Here is a 12431-nt window from a genome sequence, read left to right as displayed (position 1 = left end):
TTTTGTAAAATTTTGCAAAATGCTAAGAAGAAGTGGGCAAGCAGAGCGGAGAGAAGGAAAACCCCACCACGTGGTGACAAGAAGCAGGGCTTCGGAGTTTTGAGCGGTTAGGACGCCATACAATTGCAGAACCTGGACAGAGACTTGGGGTTTGAGAGACTGGAAAGCCAGGACATGGAGGAGGAAGCAGGCTTGAGGTGGAGGAGGGTATCCCCGCAGCAGGGCGGTGGGGGTTGGCGGGGAGGGCGCTTCATAGCTCAGATAGATCTGAGGGTGGAGAGGGGAAATGCAGGGCTGCCTGAAGAGCTCTTGATTCTGGGGACTGGCTGCTTTTCCAAAAGCCTCTAGGGCAGGTCCCAGGATTTCCAGTTCTGGGCAAGGGAGTAATGGTTCTCAGAATCAAGGTCACATGGTACACTCTACCCACAACGCACCAGCACCAAGATTCAGGTTCCTGACAACTGGCTTTCCCGCTGCAGTTGGACAAAAAGAACCTGGCTACCACCCATCCCAGGGAGTGGCTACCCTTCGGTACATAGGCGGCCCTCAGTAAAGGTTCCCTGTGTTCTCTTGGTGCCTAAATCATTTCCCTTTCTCTCTCTTACAGTATTTTAGCACCGATAGTCATAAAGGCAAATACACTTGACCCTTGAACAACACGGGGGGTCAGGGGCACTGACACATCGTGTAAATTTTGACTCCTCCAAAACTTAATTCCTGGCAGCCTGCCTTTGATCAGAAGCCTTACTGATAACATACACAGTCGATGAACACGTCTTTTGTACGTTACATGTATTATATGTTGTATTCTTACAATCAAAGCTAAAGAAAAAATGTTATTAAGAAAATCATAAGGAAGAGAACGCATGCAGAGTCTGGTCCTGTATTTATCGAAAAGAAATCTGTGTAAAAGTGGACATGCACAGGTCAAACCCATGTTGTTCGAGGACCAGCTGATCTACAATAGGTCTACACGTGTGAACACCTTCTGTGCTGAAAATAATCTTCACGGCATGCCTGTGGTGCCCACGGAATAACGCATGTGTATTTCACAGACGCTCCACATCTGTACAATGCGATACCCATTTTAGAGATGCGGAAACAGAGACTCAAGAAGGGGGGATGATTCTTTTCCCCCAAAATTGTAGAGTTTGTAAATAGAAGAGGTAGGATTTGATGTTTAACCACCATGCCACGACCCTCTCTAGCTTCAAAACGCTCTCTTAGGTAGGGTTTCCTTTGCTCCTCACAGGCAAGCTGTGGTTTGTTTTGGTAAAAATGGTGGCTCTCAAAATGCTGCAAATTAAAATAAATAGATAGATAAGTAAGTAAATAAATAAATTAAATTAAAAAGTGTGGCTCAGAGCCCAGCAGCTTCGGCACCCTGAACTTGTTAGAAATGCAAGTTCTTAGGCTCTCCCCAAATCTGATGACCCAGAACCCTGGGAGGAGGAAGACCTATGTCTTAGCAAGCTTTCCAGGCAATTTCAACGGCCACTCCAGTTTCAGAACTAGCGCATGAGGAATCTTCTTCTCTGATTATGGATGAGGGAGTAAAGGAAGAGAGAGGTTCGGCAGCTTGTCCAAGCGTGCACAGAAAGTGGTTGGAGGGCTGAGCCTATCTATCTCTGGGGTTGGAGGCCCCAGATCTGCATTTTAACAAATTCCCAGGGGACTCTAGAGTTTGAGAGCTACCCCAGAGAGTCAGATAGCTCTCGTCTCTCCCCACGCCCCTAGCCAGGGTACCTAAGTTCTTCTGGTCTGGAATTACTAACTCCTGGTGGAGAGAGGCTTAGTTAGTTGCCAAGATACCAGAAAAAACCCTGGTGCCCTGACTTATACCTCTCAGTTGTCAAGCTGTTTAACTTTTTAAAAATCACAAGTCAACCACAAATATGTTTACTGTAAGACTTCAAATACTGCCCAACTTTATAGATTTTTTTTTAAAGTGAAAGCTGTTTTTCTTCTGACCCCCCCCCAAAATCCGGACCACCCCCAATTAGCGTTAACTTTGTGTGTAACTTTGCACACATTTAGAATTCTTTTTTAAATCTGTATATGCGCACATATACTCAGATGATAATTCAAACCAGAAATGGGACTCTATTATTATTAAACTGTGGCACGACCCCCTTAACGGGCTCTAGTATACATCTCCGTGTGTGGTGTGTTTTTCAGGACATAGAAATAGAGCTCATTCTTGTAACGGTTATAATAGAGTATTCTGCCTCCGAAAGTATCTTGACTCAATTAATCGCCAATAGATAGAGATTTTTGTAGCCTCTTATTTTTAACTACTACAAACAGTAATAAAATCCTTATAGGTACCCTTTTTGGAACTCGTGTCTGTCTGAAACGTTGACCATCTTGAATAGAAAATACTGGGATTCTTGCCTTCGGTCCTTGGTCCTTTCTACTATACTAGTCTATCCCATTCCAGACTTTTCTATGCCTTGGGGGTGGGGGTGGGGGACTGGCACAGAATGGCAGCTACTTGCTACTGTTGCTGGTTTGGGTTTTTACCAGATTTTTGCGGGGGGGGGGGGCGGTAATTGACAAAAGAAAGAAAACAGTTTTTCTTTCTTTCCTTCTTTCTTTATTTCCCAAGGTGGGAAGATTCTCCTGAATGCCAATTTGAGCTTTAAGATGGAAACAATGGGAGGATACTTTCCGCGCCATTCCTAGAGGGACGGAAGGAGTCCGTGACCTTTCCCAGGTTGAACGTGAATCATGACTGAGCTCGGGTTAGCTGTGTTCTGACTCACAATGGCTGGGGACGATTTGCTGAGGTCTCTCAACCCTGGGTGATTTTAGTAGAAGCACCACACGGCCACCTCCCCCTCCCCCCACCTCCCCAGCTCTCTATGACTCAATCCCATACTCATCCCGAGTCATAAGGGAATGGAAATCATGAGCACAGCCTGGCTTGCACCCAGGGAGGGACAGAGCATGTCCAGAAAATCAGGGATTCCCTACTCTGCCAAAGAAGCGTGAGTGGAGACAGCTGATTCTCCACGGTCAGGAGGGAGATGGTTCAAAGCTCCAAGCCACTGTGCTTGGCAGAGATGCCTGTTGTTTTGGAGAAATGGGCATTGAAGCAATTGTGAATTGCTTTAAAGCAAGAGGAACAACGGCTGAAATAAGCCACACCACGGGGATGAACTATTATCTCAAGTCTCATTGGGGTTATCCCCTTAATTATAAATAGTATTTAAAACCCGTTTTCTCCCTAGTTAATTATAATAACTTCATTTGTTGTTGTTAAAAAGCCATTCCGTTGGGGGCGCTGTGCTAGGCACTCAGAATATCTTATTCCCTCTAATCCTCAAGACAGCCCTTTTGATGGGCAGGATTACGATCTGTATTGTAAACCGAAGAAACAGAGACCCTAAACAGGTACTTTGCTGCCGAGTTAAGAGAGTCTGCACCCCAGACCTGCTGAGTGATCGTGATTAGAACAGAATAAAAGGTCTCAATGCACATTAAAAATCACTATTGTAAAAGCAGCAAAGTGTATATTCATTGATTGCTGCTGTGTTGCGGAGGACCCCCCAAATGAGTGGCTAATACTATAAACATCTCAAAAAAAAAAAAAAAACAAAAAACAACAACAACAAAAAAAACGAACTATAAACATCTCTTATCTCGCAGTTTCTGAAAGTCAGCAATCTGGGAGCAGTTCAGCAGGATGGTATGGCCTCGGGAGGTCTCTCGTGAAGTTGCCATCGTTGCCCGTGAGGCTGAAATGTCATCTGATGACCCAACAGGGACATCCATTGCCGAGCCCACTCGTGTGCCTGTTGGCAAGAGGTTTAGTGAGTGAGCGAGAGCAGTTGCAACCTTCTTTATTATCTAGTCTGGAGTTAGAGACCATCACTACTACTATATGCCATTGGTTGCACGGAGCGATCCTGGTCCAGTGGAGGAGGGGACTCTAGGAGGGGACGGTCACTGTTGGACATCCTGGAGGCTGGCTGCTGCAGAACAGTGCATCTCTTGGCTAGAGAATCTTTAAGCAACTCGTGTAATACAACACACTAAAGGGCCAGCATTCTTTGTTTATTTTTGCTCTCCGTCTACCCCTCAGACGACACTCAGAAGGGTGACACAGAAAGGAACACTTCTCACCAAAGTGCAGGGAAATTCTATCTCAATTCCACACAGGCTGGTGACCCAGCAAACTTGGCTCCTGTCAGCTGTCTGTTGGACAAATGAGCAGGTGGCCCTATCCTGTCCCTTATCTTCTTGAATGCAGGATGCTGCTCCTTCCAACTTTGCCCCTACTTCAGAATCAGCTCTCCACCTTGCTTGACCTCTTTGTGTCCCAGGAATGTGCAGGCCCTATGACCTATGTTCCCTTGTCCTGAGCTTTCCTTTGAGTTTGGCCTGTGGGAAGGACCAGCAGGAGACTGGAGGATGTTGGGGTCGGGGGCGATCAGAGCATTAGCGCTCTGTGTCTTCTTTGCTTGGGCATCATGATGCTGAGAGAGGTCATGGTCCTTGCCTCTTCTGGGTGGCCCTACCCACCGTGGGTCCTGTGAACTCCACTACCTCTCACCACCCCTCTGTTCCAGGGTTAGACACAACTTCCTGCCCTTGGGAGTTTCTGCATGCTTTAGCATCCCTTTCTGGTTCTGTTAGCCTGGCTCACAGTTCTCTAAATAACTCTTCTAGAAAACATCTCTGACTTGAACCATTGGAGTGGAATTTTTCCTTCTGGGATACAGGCTCCAGAGAGAATGAAATGGTCTCTGACTTGCATGCCTTGATTTCTTCACACTTCAAGACAATTCTGTGGGCGTGTGTAAATGTAGAGAAGGGAAGAGGAGCCATTTAAGTCAACACAGGATTTCAGCAATCCTGTGAGACACATTAAGGAAGATGAGTATTTTGGATTTATATGGCCGTGACTACGACATCACAGCGCTGAAGCCCATTTGAATCATCAAGAGTTTTATACATTTTTAACGTGGAATGCATGACTGTAGGCTCTCAGAGGAATCCCAGGGGATGGTCACCTGGGATACGGAGATTTGGGGAACTTGAGAAAGTCTTTCATCAAAATACCCTACCAAATCAATCACAGTTTACCACTTGGGTTATATAATGCTGTGTATGATCTCCATTTTATTGCATTTTTTTTCATAAGGACTTTTGTTGGTTTTTTGGGGGGGGTTTCCCTGGGGAAAGATAGAAGAGTCAATCTAGATTTTAGAAGTTCCTTCCCTCCAATGCCGAATTGCAATGGCCCCCTGTTATTACGTGTATGTGAAAGAGAAGAAAGACAGCAAAGCTGGAAATGATTTTGCAAACCATCTACTCATGAATTCATTCTGAAAGCCTTGCCTTGTGTCATGGAAGGTTCCGAGGGTGCAGAAATAAATCAGACAGGGTTGCTTCCCTCAAGAAGCTCACAACTGAAGGAAAACCAGCAGACAATAGCAAAAACAGCCCAGAGAGGGTCACGCTGTGATCCACAGAGAGCAGATTCATCGATCAGGATAAATCTCTTTGCTCACATTTGAGAGGCAGGCTCTTTGGAGGAGGAAGGGGGAATGATGAAGGAAAAAGCCTGGAGAATTGCCTTCTAATTAAACTATACCTCCAAGCTAAAGGGAAAAAAATATATTCTTTAATGAAAGGAGAAGAAAGATCCTCTCACTTGCCCACACTGAAGGATCCTTGCTTGAGAGCAGCTTCTAAAGTTGCCACAGTACCTGGACCATTAGTCCGATCACCGGCTCTCAGGTCAAGTCCAAGAGAGACAAATGAAGTTCGCCCCTGCTGGTCCCACACGCCTGTAGCACAGTTATCTCACACACACACACACACACACATGAGCACAGAGGTAGAAAGACTCTTGGATTGTGGTTGTTTGTTTTGGGGGGTGGTGGGAGACTCTGCTGTATTTTTTTCTTGTCTTTGAAAGATCTAAAGGCGTTGACCTGGAAAGATGTTTGCACTTCATTATTGAGTGGAAACATTTGCTGTTAGCTACCAAAAGGTATATATAGTTTCATCTCTCTCCCCCCACCCTCTCTTTCACACACACACACATGCACACATATTTTTATGCATATATACACATATATGTTTAGAAAAAAATGGAAAGGATAGAAGAAGCTAAACATTTTAAATCTAAGTTACAAATTACAGGTCATTTTTACTTTCTTCATTGTGTTCATATGTATTTTTCTTCAAATTTGTTTCCTTCTTTCTCCCTACCCCCAAATAATCCAAATGTCCCATGATGGGGCAGGGAAAGGAATACTGGATTAAAGGGATTTAAATAAATTATTTTTCTTACAGGATTTATCAGAGCCTTTACTATCCTAATAGTCAGCGAAACTCAAGATTTCCATCAATATATAATAATGTGGCTACTGTTTATGGAGTCTGCCAGGCACTGTTTGGAGACTTTTTCCCAATTTTGAACCATTTATTTTTTGCTACCGTTTATGGAATGTTTTCTATGTGCCAGGGTTTCTCATTAGGGCTCTTTATCTCCCCTTTCATAATCATAATTTTCTTCCCATAACCTTTTCAGTTACTTCCCAGAGAAGGTGCTGCTACTATTCCCATTACACAGATCAAGACACTGAGGTCCAGAATGTTTGCCTTAGTTCTTACCTTAATTCACATACCAGTAAGTTGTGATTTCAAGATTTAATCAGGATTTGCATGTAAATATATTTTTTAAATTGTCCAAAAAGAGGACTAGGGAATTAATGCCCATTGTAGGATTAAAGGGATGGGTAAAACTCCCAAGAATTGGGGAACTACCTACTGCATCTCCTGGAAGCCAAGTTCCTTAGCCAAAGTGGCCAGATATTGGTGTGGTTGACAGTAAGCAAAATAAATAAATAAGTAAATAAATAAATAATCAGACCCACACCCAAGTGCATGAAGTTACTTTTGCAAGTGTATGTGTTCATGTGTGTAACTCTGTTATACTTTAAAAAATTTAAGATGATTTTCCTTATAAGATTCAATATTAATTTGCTGTCCACTCTCAGCAGGTATGGGATAGATACTGTGAAATATTGCATCTATGTTTTATTGTTTATTTTAACGTGCACCCTGATTTCAGGAATCAGGAGAGTGTGTGTGCACCTTGCAATCCAGGAAATATTACGACAGGGGATCTTTGCAAAAGCAAGGAGCGAAATATTCCTCTTTTCCTCTGCATTCCCTATGTTTGCTACACTGTGTACTTAGTCCTTGGTAATAATTAAAAAGAAAATTAATCCATCTTTAAAAAGAAAGTGGTTGCCCTTGAAAACATCTTTTTTGCATTATACCCTTTCTTTCCTTGGACCCTGCATGAACTCACACGGCTGGAGAGCTGGAGAACCCCCTGCCTCGTGGGGAGACATTACCATGTTACCTGCAGATGACCCATTTTACAGATGAGAAAAAGAGGAATTGAGTCAAATCCAGTTTAGAGTTCCCAAACCCTTCATTTTAGCAAGGGTCTTTTGTTGCCAAACAACCACTTCCTGATCCCAAAGGGGCAATAGATGGAGAGACAGAGATACACACAAGAGAGAAGCTCGAAGAAATCCCCAAACAGGAAGGGGGTAGGACAAACCCTCTTGGAAGGAGATGCTAAATGCAAGGTAACTCGAAGGAACACCATGGCCAGCGGCTTGGGGTCTTTCCTCTCTTAACATCACTCAGCCCCACTTGCTTCCCATTTTCGACCATCTTCCTCACTTCCCAGCCCGCACGGTGGCTGCCACCAGGACCGACAGACCTTGAACACTCCGGATCTTCCCAGCCCCATCTCACCCTGCATCCATACTCATCCTATTTCCTTGCATATTGACTCCATTCATTTATTTCTTCCCTAATTCATTCATTCATTCATTCATTCATTCATTCATTCAACAATGGAAGGAGTTCTCATCAGTTCTCTGAGAGTTCTCACCACTGGGCACATAGCAGTAGACAAAACAGCCAGCAAGGACATGACAGTGAGTCTAAATAAAATATATAAATAAATTATGTAGCATGTCCGATAGGATTGAACCAAGTAGGGGTAGTACCGTGGGACAGTTGGGGAGGCGGCCATTTTCCATGGGGTGATCAGAATAGGCTTCCGTGAGGGGCCATCTGAGCAGAGTTAGGAGTGAGGGAGCCTCCCATACTGTTATCCTGGGGAAGAGTGTCCTGGGCAGAAGAACAGCCAAAGCAAAAGCTCCCGGGTAGGAACCATGATGGCTGGTATGTTTGAGGATCAGCAAAGAGGCTCATGTGTCTGGAGGGCAGTGGGGGAAGGGGACACATCAGAGACGGAATTATGGGGAGAGTAGCAGATGTAAGGGGAATGATGACATAGAGCCTTTGGATCCTAGTAAGGGCTTCAGTGTCTGCATACACGCTGGCCTAATGAAAAAGAATATACCACCGAAACACTCAGAGACGCTTTTTGTACGTTATGGCTGTGCTGAAAGCAGAAAACGCTATAGCAGCTTTTCATTTGGGGGAGAGGCGTGGAAATCATAAGGCAGATAAAGCAGGGAGACTTAGCGTGCAAGTGCACGTGTGTGGCATGTCTGAATGCACACACACACACACACACGCACACACAGCATCCTCTGCAAAACAGGACTGATACGAGCAGAGGAACGGAGACCATGGCAGCATGGAGCCTTGGGCTGATGTCGAGGAGAGCCGCGGCACTAATGCTAATGAATTCTGATGATCTGGAGCGGTCATTAAACTAATAAGCCCATCTCCAAATTAGCACAGCGGCCACAGCCAGCGAACATTTAATCAAGCCTCCTTCATTATTTTCGACACAGCACACTTGGTGAAAGTGACTGTGGGAGACGGGATGGGGGACCCTCATCTGATGATTTTATCACTTGCCTGCCGGAGCGTGAAGCAATCGGCATGATGAAGTTGCTCTCTTGGTTTTTTCCCTGCCAGGAGGGGATGCCGGCGAAGGGTGAGCCTTCTCTTCCTCCCTAATTATGGGATGCCCCTCTTTTTAAAAAAGAATCTGGGAGTGGATTCATTATTTGCTCCAGGTTTATTATTTGATGCCCATCTTCTAGAGAAGATTCTCTCTCTGCTTTAACTCCCCACCACTCTCTCCTCCAAAAAAAAAAAAAAGAAAAGAAAAGAAAGAAAGAATGAAAAGAAAAGAAAATGGACCACCATCCTCCTCCTCTTCTCAGCAACCCACACTTTGGAAACCTCAGCTCAGGTGGTTCCGTGTGAGCAGGGAGGACTGTGAGTGCCCCCAGGAGCTTCCTGATTCTTCTCTTGAAACACCCAGCCAAATCCTTCTTTGTCGCCTGTCCCCGTGGCCCTGAAGCACCCCCTTTTCAGTGTTACTAGCTGTGGCCTAATCAGATCAGGGCAACCAACAGGTCCCAGATTCCTCAGGACTTGACTAGTTTTAGCCCTGAAAGTCCCACCTTCAGGGGAAAAAAACACTCTTAGTCCCTGAGAAACTGGGAAAGCTTGTCCCCATGGCAGAGATCTACCATCACTGTGTCTCCTCTTGGGCTCGGTTTCCAACATGTGACTTGGGTCTGGGTGTAATTTCCGTTGTTGGTAAAGGATGAAATGCTGACCGTTCCTGGGAAGCAGTGTTTCTCTCCCTCTCCCTCCCTCCCTCCCCACCTCTCTCTCTGTTGCTGTGTCTCTGTCTCTCTATCTCCTGCTTTGACCTTTTCTCTTCCCTGACTCTCTGTAACTGCTTCTCTGACTGGGCGGATTAAATGAGCCACGTGCAATGCCTGTTTCTGCATGGACCAAATTAAGTGTCATTGTTCCTAGAAGGTTCCAGAAGATTGTTGCAACCAACACTCTGATTTTTAAAAGACTCAAATCGGCATTCCCGAGGGCATGGTTGGGGTCGGGGGTGGGGTGGGAGGGAGTGGGGTGTGGGATTGTGGGGTGGGGGATGGATTCCCAGCTGGAATTGCTGCCTGGCCCTGGTTTGCATGTGGAAACTGGGTTTAGAGAGATGAACAGCACATTGAGCATGTCGCAGGGCTCATCCTTGGTGGTCTCCGGCCTGGTACTCTATCCTGCCCGGCCACGAATGCTACCTTCTGAGTCACTACCCTCCGTGGCCTCAGGGGAGCCACTCAACTTCTGTCTCTCCCTATTTCACAAAAGACGAATAATCCCTCCATTTTCTTCCTCACAGGAAGACTTTGGCTGGAATGAACAAACATACCATGGAAGGATGGGGAGAGGGAAAGAAAGTGTGAAGTCTGACAATGACCGTGCTTGCCCTCAGGTACTTTTGCTCGTCTTGGGCAGAAAGGGGAAGGGTGTGTGAATGTGTGTGTTCTTCCTTCTGCTGAGTGATCCGCCACCAGAGTTCTCAGAGCTGGTGGCCCCACAGAGTCATGGGAAGGGCTGCTGGCGCGGGAGCATTAATCCTACCCCAAAGAATTCCACGCTAACTGCTGTTCTTACCTTTGCAAACACTTCAGTCAGGCCTGGGGAGGTCTCCTGGTTGGAGGGGCAAGGAATCGGTCCCCGTTGCTGCAGAGACAGGGCAGGAAAGGAATTAGGTCAATAAACACATCATTTGAAGGTGACAAGGTGGTTGACAGGAGCCTTGTTGAGGGTGGTTTCATGGATCAATATTTGCAGAATTCTTGTATTTGATGCCATCCTGAGTCTTTAGAAGATGTCACTCCTGTTGCAGAGGTAAGGGAAAAAAGCTAAGTTTCCAGTCCTGGCACATGGCAATCCATTCCCCTTCTGAAATTCTAATGCCAGCTCTCAGTGAATGAGCGTCCACAGGCACTGGGCATGGGCTGTGCCTTAGCTCAGGAATCGTCACATCAGTCCCCAGTGACCACACTCACCGAGGCTAGGTGGCTTATCTGCCAGAAGCCGGGCCTCCATGCACATGGTCTTGACCTCTGTACCATGTGGCCTCCCTCCCCTGAGCCTCAGTCAGGATGCACTAGGCAGCATTGTGTGATCGTTAATATACAGGCAGATCAAAATGCAGATTCTGATTCAGGAACTCTGAGGAGGCCCAAGATTCTCCATTTCTCACAAGCTCCAAACAGGGGGACGATACAGCTGGTCTGCGGGTAACCATTTTAGTGCGAAGGGGTTGCATTATGCCACAGTAACAAACATCCCCCGAAACTCTGCTGGTGAAAGTAGCAAGTAAATTTCTGATTTAGGCCACGTGTTCATCACAGGGCAGCCAAAGGCCCTGTTTGTACCACGCTCCTTTTAAGAACAAGGATAGTTAGGAAGCTCTCATTTGGGACAGGGAGGCTCACAAGAGGGGACAAAAAGACCTTGGGTGGGTGGGGGGCTCACACCAGCAGTTAAATGCTCCAGGCAGGAAGTGATACCTGTCACTTCCGTTTGCAAGTCACTGGCTAGAACTGGTCGCGTGATCCCACCTAATCACAAGGAGGGCTGGGATAGCCTAAGGAGTCGGGAGAGACAGAGCACCAGGAATATTTGGTGAGCATCAGTGAAATTATCACAACCTGCCTACAAAACCACCGGTCAAGTGTTTAACCAGTGCTTCCTAAGCAGCTGAATGAGGTATACGGGGCTATTCCAAGCTGGTTGCCCTCCCTTTCCCGTGGACCGTGGCTACTCCGACAATGACAAGGAAAATATCTGAGCCGCAGCTCCTTCACACACACAAAAAACACATTGAAAGTTTTGCAACCTTAAAATATGCAGTGATTACAAACACGCTTTTCTGAGTTATGCAAAATTTAAATTGCACAAGACTTTCCAGGATAAAACTATTGAGTAAGCCAGGAGCGTCAGTGCATTACAAACAGAGATCATCCTGGGTGCGTGGTTTTGCATACTGCTTTTTCTTAGTTTATGCTAATAGCTCTCTGTATCTTAGGTTTCACCCACTGTATCTTTTTCTCAGGCTACAATATTCCACAGTGTATCCAAGAAATCAATATTGTTGAATGTTTCCTTTGTTTCTGACCTCTTTGTTTTTGTTATTATGTAAGCAGTACAATGAATAAGCTGGTAACCAAATTTTGAAGCCCATCCACATTCTTTCCTTCTTTTTTTTTTTTTTAAGATTTTATTAATTTATTTGACAGACAGAGATCCCAAGTAGGCAGAGAGGCAGGCAGAGAGAGAGGAGGGAGAAGGCTCCCTGCTGAGCAGAGAGCCTGATGCACGGGGCTCGGATCTCAGGACCCTGGGACCATGACTTGAGCCGAAGGCAGAGGCTATAATCCACTGAGCCACCCAGGTGCCCCTCCACATTATCTCTTTAGGAAAAAAATCAAAGAATATGAATACTTTTCAGGGTTTTGATGCATAGTGTCAAATGCTATCATAAAGCTGTATCAAATCAGAATCCCACCAACATTGTATGAATGTCCATTACAGCTGATTCTCACAAGAATGGCAACTAGGCTTTGATTGTAAACTCGAGAGTGAAATATGTT

The 12431-nt window shown here is 45.6% G+C and overlaps 1 long non-coding RNA gene across 1 annotated transcript in view; it reads right to left on the bottom strand.

Moving 5' to 3' along the window:
• Positions 1 to 3012: 3012 nt before the first annotated feature.
• Positions 3013 to 12431, bottom strand: part of LOC123953824 — a 108283-nt gene continuing 98864 nt past the window's right edge. The window contains exons 2-3 of the long non-coding RNA XR_006820984.1: positions 10444 to 10512; positions 3013 to 3797 (exon numbers count right to left, since the gene is read on the bottom strand). This is a non-coding gene — a long non-coding RNA (uncharacterized LOC123953824). The remainder of the gene's footprint in view (positions 3798 to 10443; positions 10513 to 12431) is intronic.

Source organism: Meles meles, chromosome 12, assembly GCF_922984935.1.
Source record: "Meles meles chromosome 12, mMelMel3.1 paternal haplotype, whole genome shotgun sequence".
Taxonomy (NCBI): Eukaryota; Metazoa; Chordata; class Mammalia; order Carnivora; family Mustelidae; genus Meles; species Meles meles.
The sequence above is the reverse complement of the archived record's forward strand: the minus strand, read 5'-3'. Positions and strand labels throughout refer to the sequence as shown.